Source organism: Solenopsis invicta, unplaced genomic scaffold (genome assembly GCF_016802725.1).
Source record: "Solenopsis invicta isolate M01_SB unplaced genomic scaffold, UNIL_Sinv_3.0 scaffold_529, whole genome shotgun sequence".
Taxonomy (NCBI): Eukaryota; Metazoa; Arthropoda; class Insecta; order Hymenoptera; family Formicidae; genus Solenopsis; species Solenopsis invicta.
This window is the reverse complement of record NW_024105311.1, coordinates 5,001-12,500: the sequence shown is the minus strand read 5'-3', so window position 1 is coordinate 12,500 and position 7,500 is coordinate 5,001. Positions and strand designations below refer to the sequence as shown.

Here is a 7,500-nt window from a genome sequence, read left to right as displayed (position 1 = left end):
GGGGAAATTTGGGGAGCGATGTCGACGGGAGGGAAGAAAAGACCCAAAGATATTCGGACTAACCGAGTGGTTGTCGATGCGCGACCCGCACCACGCACCACCGAACGTGTGCGCCGATCCGTCCGTCCGATCGGTCCGCGCGCGCCACAACGCGTCGTCGCGACGCGTTGCGTCTGGCTCGCACCCGCGGATCGGAGGAGATTGAGAACGGAGAGGACCGCGCCGTCGTTGTGTGCCGTGCGTCTGCCGTTGGTCGCGCGTCGACGCGTTCCGCGCGTCCGGTGCCGTCGCGCACCGCGCGTTGGATCGCGGGCGATGGAGGAGCGAGGCGCCGCGCCCCGCGCGTGCTTAGCACGCTGGGATAAGCGCGCGCTTACCGGTGGTAACCTGAGAGCCGCGTTTTCGCACGCGTGTCGTGTGCGTTACGCGCGCTGCAGGGGCGAGAGCAGCCGCACTTCTCGGCGGTCTCTCGCGCCCGATGGTTTTTCAAAGACTTCCGCCCCGGCTCTCGCGCTCGTGCCCCGTGCTCGCGTGCTCTCCGCGAGACGGGCGATGAGCCGAGAGACGCTCCGTTCGCTCGACCAAGTGGCACCGCCACCGCGGACCGCGCAGTCGGTCCGCGCGCGTTGCGGTGCCACCGGTGTCCCGTTGTGCCGTAGCCCCCGTAAACGGGGCGGCGGTCCGCGCGTGCTCGGACGCGCGGCCAGGCTGATCGAAGGGCCCCACAAAGCACACATGAGACGCACAAGGGAGGATGAAAGCTCGCTCGCACAAGTTGTCGAGATGGAGCTCCCGCGTAGCGGGAAGAATGTACAAACGATTACCCTGAACGGTGGATCACTTGGCTCGTGGGTCGATGAAGAACGCAGCTAATTGCGCGTCAACTTGTGAACTGCAGGACACATGAACATCGACATTTCGAACGCACATTGCGGTCCACGGATACAATTCCCGGACCACGCCTGGCTGAGGGTCGTTTTAACGAAAGCACACTGCTTGCGCCGTCGCGCGCACGCGGCTCGGCGTCGCGCCTCGACACGCACGTGTCGAGCGCGCGCGCGCGCAGGGCCGCGTTACGCGCGCGCACACGGCGTACGAGCGATCGTTGGACGCTCGCCCCGAAAAACGACGAAGACGCAAACGCCGCAGAGGACGGATAGTCCCTCTCGCGGTTGTCGACTCGTTGGAGCGCGCGCGAGCGCACAGGGCACCACGGGACCGCTCCTCGCATCCTCGCTTCTTCCCGTAGGGAAGGAGGAGATATAGGCGAGCGATTGCCGGTCTCGCGCCGCTGTTTAGCGCCGCGTCGTCCGCACCACAAATCGGGGCGTCGTCCGAAATGACGGAAGGGAAACGTGACGAGAGCGAAGCGCGCGCGCCTCTTCTCTCGGTGCGCGCATATTCGCGCGCGCGTGCGCCGCGAGGTGTCGGTGCCGCCGTCGCCGCCCGGGGACCCACCCGCGCCCGCCCGTAATAAGGGTATAGGCGCAGGCAGTAGGGTCTCGCGGAGCTGCGTGCGAGCGCGCCCAGCAACACCCGGCGTATCGTCGTACGCGCGAAGCGTGTCATCTTCGAGCGAGAGAGAGAGCGCGCGAGGAGAGCTCGTATTGGAACTCGCGGCGAGCCGGCCGCGTGTCCGAGTCCACGAAAGAGTCTTCTTCTCTTTCCTCTTCCCCGGTTCGCCCGGCGCGCGCAACCGCGCGCCGAGGTTGTAAACCCGCGAGTGGGAGGATAACGGAAAGAAGAGAGACTTGGGACCGGCGCGCACGGTCGCGTGTACTCGTCGCGCGAAGAGTGTCCGATTCGTCGTCGTCGTTGAGCCCTTTCAGCACGCGCACACGCGCGGTGCCCGGTTGCGAGCGTCGCCGTCCGCCCGTTCTACCTACTCGATTATATCTATAAGATATAGAGAGAAGGTGGGAGGTGTTTGCGCGCGGTACGGAGCGACGCGCAGCCTACGCGCCGTCGTCGTCGTCGTCGTCGCACAATTTCGACGACCTCAGAGCAGGCGAGATCACCCGCTGAATTTAAGCATATTATTAAGCGGAGGAAAAGAAACTAACCAGGATTTCCCTAGTAGCGGCGAGCGAACAGGAATGAGCCCAGCACCGAATCCCGCGGTTCCGCCGCAGGGAAATGTGGTGTTCGGGAGGATCCGCTTATCCCGAGGTGCCGCGTCGCGTCCAAGTCCATCTTGAATGGGGCCACTTACCCGCAGAGGGTGCCAGGCCCGTAGCGACCGGTGCGCGTCTCGGGAGGATCTCTCCTCAGAGTCGGGTTGCTTGAGAGTGCAGCTCTAAGTGGGTGGTAAACTCCATCTAAGGCTAAATACGACCACGAGACCGATAGCGAACAAGTACCGTGAGGGAAAGTTGAAAAGAACTTTGAAGAGAGAGTTCAAGAGTACGTGAAACCGTTCAGGGGTAAACCTAAGAAACCCAAAAGATCGAACGGGGAGATTCATCGTCAGCGACGCTGGCTTCGCGTCGGTGGGCGATGCCACGCGGGGCCCTCGCGGCTCGCGCGCCGGCACGCCGCCGTGCGTCCGATGTCCGGCCGTCGTCGTCGTGCACTTCTCCCCTAGTAGAACGTCGCGACCCGCTGGGTGTCGGTCTACGGCCCGGGTGCGGTGGCTGACGCGACGCCGGTAAAACGGCCCGCGTCAAACCCCCGGTCGCCCGGCCGACTGCCCGGCGGTACACGCAAGGTATCAGGCCGCAGCTCGCTGTGCGTCGAGGCCGTCGCAAGCGCGCGCCACGGTACACGGATGTTCAACGGACCTAGCGCCGTCACCGGTCCTGGCCCGCTGCTGGCACGTACGGTTAACCTTCGACAGGCCCGCAAACGCGTCCCCCGCCGCGTCCGCGCGCGCGTGGGGACCGCGATACCGGTCGGCGACGCTACTGCTTTGGGTACTCTTAGGACCCGTCTTGAAACACGGACCAAGGAGTCTAACATGTACGCGAGTCATTGGGACTTGTAATGGTATACCTAAAGGCGAAATGAAAGTGAAGGTCGGCCCTGGTTGTCGACCGAGGGAGGATGGGCCGCGTCGCGATGCGGCTCCGCACTCCCGGGGCGTCTCGTTCTCATCGCGAGAAGAGGCGCACCCAGAGCGTACACGTTGGGACCCGAAAGATGGTGAACTATGCCTGGTCAGGACGAAGTCAGGGGAAACCCTGATGGAGGTCCGTAGCGATTCTGACGTGCAAATCGATCGTCGGAACTGGGTATAGGGGCGAAAGACTAATCGAACCATCTAGTAGCTGGTTCCCTCCGAAGTTTCCCTCAGGATAGCTGGCACTCGACCGTTCCCGCACGGAACGCGAACGAGTCTCATCTGGTAAAGCGAATGATTAGAGGCCTTGGGGCCGAAACGACCTCAACCTATTCTCAAACTTTAAATGGGTGAGATCTCTGGCTTTCTTGAAACTTGAAGCCACGAGCATCTTAATCTCGGATCAGAGTGCCAAGTGGGCCATTTTTGGTAAGCAGAACTGGCGCTGTGGGATGAACCAAACGCAGAGTTAAGGCGCCCAACTCGACGCTCATGGGACACCATGAAAGGCGTTGGTTGCTTAAGACAGCAGGACGGTGGCCATGGAAGTCGGAATCCGCTAAGGAGTGTGTAACAACTCACCTGCCGAAGCAACTAGCCCTGAAAATGGATGGCGCTGAAGCGTCGAGCCTATACTCTGCCGTCAGCGGCAAGTGGGGCGGTGCGAGCGCGCGAGCGCGAGCGCCGTCACGAGGCCCTGACGAGTAGGAGGGTCGCGGGGGGTGTGCGCAGAAGGGTCTGGGCGCGAGCCTGCCTGGAGCCGCCGTCGGTGCAGATCTTGGTGGTAGTAGCAAATACTCCAGCGAGGCCCTGGAGGACTGACGTGGAGAAGGGTTTCGTGTGAACAGCCGTTGCACACGAGTCAGTCGATCCTAAGCCCTAGGAGAAATCCTATGTCAATGACGGCGTACTTATACTCAAGTGTTTACTCTCTGTCTCGTCGTCGTCCGTCGTCGTCGCACTCTCGTCGCGCGTGACGCGCGCGCCCGCTTGCCGGGCGACGCTGTACGTCGCGCTGAACGACGAGCTGTGTGTGCGCGCGCGCGCGAGCTCAAGTGCTGTGACACACGCCCGTCGGGCGAAAGGGAATCCGGTTCCTATTCCGGAACCCGGCAGCGGAACCGCATACAATTCGGGCCCTCGTAAGAGTGTTCGTCGGGGTAACCCAAAATGACCTGGAGACGCCGTCGGGAGATCCGGGAAGAGTTTTCTTTTCTGTATAAGCGTTCGAGTTCCCTGGAAACCTCTAGCAGGGAGATAGGGTTTGGAACGCGAAGAGCACCGCAGTTGCGGCGGTGTCCGGATCTTCCCCTCGGACCTTGAAAATCCAGGAGAGGGCCACGTGGAGGTGTCGCGCCGGTTCGTACCCATATCCGCAGCAGGTCTCCAAGGTAAAGAGCCTCTAGTCGATAGACTAATGTAGGTAAGGGAAGTCGGCAAATTGGATCCGTAACTTCGGAATAAGGATTGGCTCTGAGGAGCGGGGCGTGTCGGGCTTGGTCGGGAAGCGGGTCTGGCTGACGTGCCGGGCCTGGGCGAGGTGAACGCTCGGCGTTCTCGCGCCGAACACGGGATCCGAGCTCGGTCCCGTGCCTTGGCCTCCCGCGGATCTTCCTTGCTGCGAGGCTTCCGTGGCGGCGCGAGCCGTCGCGGTCGTCCTCTTCGGCCGCCATTCAACGCTCAGCTCAGAACTGGCACGGACTAGGGGAATCCGACTGTCTAATTAAAACAAAGCATTGCGATGGCCCTCGCGGGTGTTGACGCAATGTGATTTCTGCCCAGTGCTCTGAATGTCAACGTGAAGAAATTCAAGCAAGCGCGGGTAAACGGCGGGAGTAACTATGACTCTCTTAAGGGTCAGCCTCCTCAGCTCTTGATACCCACTCAGTGGATTCTTTGGGCTGGGGACCAAGGCCCCCTTATAGAGAGTCGTAGTTGGGACACGATGCGCAACGTATAGCCTCTCGTGTCCAAGTCACACAGCTACCTCCTCGTGGTACTCCTGGTAACGTCTTCGGACGGCCAAATGCTGCTGTGGCGATCCGGGTCATTGGGGTTGCCAGCCCCTCTGGCTTTATTAGCTGGCCCAACTAAAAGAAACCCGCCTCGGATAATCATCAGTAACCCCGGGCCCTCTGGCTCCAGGGGTCCAGCTTCAGGGAATAGTACGCCACCCTCTACATCGCCTGTTGGTCCGGACGAGGTCCACGCCTGCGAGTTTCCGGGCTGTAACCGAGCCTTCAGCTCTAAGACCGGGAAAGGAGTTCATCAGCGGCGAGCGCATCCTGATTGGTACGACGCGAGACAAAATGTGGTTGCTAAGAAGGCTAGATGGACGGATGAAGAAACGCGAATGCTAGCGAGGAGGGAGATCGAACTGTCACGTGCCGGTGAAAAATTCATTAACCAGGCACTGTTGACTGATTTTCCAGATAGATCCCTAGAGAGTATCAAGTCCAGAAGGCGCCAAAATAGCTATCGAGCTGTTCTTCAAGAGATGCTGGCATTGGGTGATGTAGGTGAGGCTCGAACACCAGAGGTCACTACACCCGAAACGGATCTTCTGAGTGGTTCTACGCCATTAAACATTGCATATAAAGAGGCTATCAAGGAACACGTTAAGAGCCTTCCTGCGCTTTCCGAGCGAACCTTTCAATCACGCAAATTACAAAGCATCTGCGATTCGCTGTCCACAAGATCTTCCTCGGACGTGTATGACGAGCTGGCGCTGTATCTCAGAGAAGTCTTCCCGGTTGACAGGAGAGTAAAGCGGAATAGGGCAGGAAATGTAAATCAGGACGAGGTTCTATCTAGGAAGCAAAAGAGACGAAGTGACTACGCCCGCACCCAGGATCTTTGGCGGAAGAATCGTTTCCGGTGTTTAAGAATGATTCTTGATGACGTCTCAAATGTAAGTATCCCGCCTAAAGAACAAATGGTTCCGTTTTGGAAGACTGTAATGTCTGGCGACAGTAACTCATCCCCGGGGGATGAAGCGCCTAGTCAGTCTATGGATCAGCTCTGGGCACCTATAACGCTTAGCGAAGTTCGAAGGGGACTACCGGCTAATACAACCGCAGCAGGACCGGATGGATTGAGTGCGAGACTCTTGAGGAAGGTCCCACATGGGATCATAATTAGGATACTTAACATTATCCTGTGGTGTGGGCGAGCTCCTACCCACTTATTAGAATCTCTAACAACCCTGATTCCAAAGAAATCGAACGCGCACCTTCCCTCTGATTTTAGGCCCATCACGGTGTCGTCTGTAATTATCAGGACCTTGCACAAGATACTAGCAACCAGACTTGCGAGCAATGTTGAACTCGATCAGAGGCAGAGGGCGTTTAGACCTACGGACGGCTGCTCGGACAACGTTTTCCTGCTTGATATGCTGTTCCGGCAGAAACACAAGCAGCACAAGCCCTTGTTCCTGGCCTCGCTGGACATGGCAAAGGCTTTCGACTCTGTTTCGCACCAAACGATATGCGAGACATTGAAGGTGAAAGGTGTCCCTCTGCCCATGATTGACTACATCATGGACGTATATGCGAGAAGTACCACGTCGCTCTGTTGCAATTCTTGGACATCGGAGAAAATCAGGCCGGCGTGTGGGGTCAAGCAGGGAGATCCTATGTCCCCAGTGATATTTAATATGATAATTGATCGTCTCTTGAAAATATTGCCCGATGAAATCGGTGCACGAATAGATGGTATCACTGTAAATGCAGCCGCATTTGCCGATGACATTCTCCTGTTTGCCTCCACACCAACGGGTCTGCAGAAGCTGTTGGATCTGTCTACCGACTTCCTGGGTAAGTGTGGCCTCCAAGTCAATGTGGCCAAGTGCATGACTGTAGCACTAAGAAATGTCCCTCGCGAGAAGAAGACGGTGGTGGATAAGGAGACCGTCTTTCGCTGTGGAGGCAGAGTTCTGCCGGCATTGAAGAGGTCGGACGAGTGGAAATACCTAGGGGTACCCTTTACGCCGGAGGGTCGTATGAAGACAGACATTACGACGGGCCTTCTTGCATCAATCGATAAACTTACCAAGGCTCCGCTGAAACCGCAACAACGTCTATTTGCTATGAGAACGATGATACTCCCGGGTCTCTTCCATCAGTTAGAACTGGGAAATGTCACTGTTAGCGTACTCAGGAAATGTGACAGAATCACTCGTCAAGCCGTGAGAACCTGGCTGAATCTACCGACGGATACACCCAATGCATACTTCCATGCCGATATCAAGGATGGAGGTCTGGGTGTGGTCTCTCTGCGCTGGACCGCCCCCCTCCGACGCCTCAGCCGCCTTAAGAAACTGCCGGTTGCGGCAGATCCTGCTGGCGGAAGCACTGGGGCCTTCCTGAGAGACGAGTTGAAGCGGTGCCAAGATCGACTCAACGATGGGACAGCAGCGGTGTCCACGCTTGAGGACCTGCGTA

At 58.5% G+C, this 7,500-nt stretch overlaps 2 non-coding genes across 2 annotated transcripts in view; both read left to right on the top strand.

Annotated features, from left to right (window-relative positions):
* Positions 1-821: 821 nt before the first annotated feature.
* On the top strand, positions 822-976 carry LOC113005605. The gene has a single exon (XR_005576687.1). It is a non-coding gene; the product is annotated as a 5.8S ribosomal RNA (ribosomal RNA).
* Positions 977-1,994: 1,018 nt separating this feature from the next.
* The window catches only part of LOC120359981, a 7,597-nt gene continuing 2,091 nt past the window's right edge, over positions 1,995-7,500 (top strand). The window contains exon 1 of the ribosomal RNA XR_005576688.1: positions 1,995-7,500. This exon is cut by the window's right edge and continues 2,091 nt beyond it. This is a non-coding gene — a ribosomal RNA (large subunit ribosomal RNA).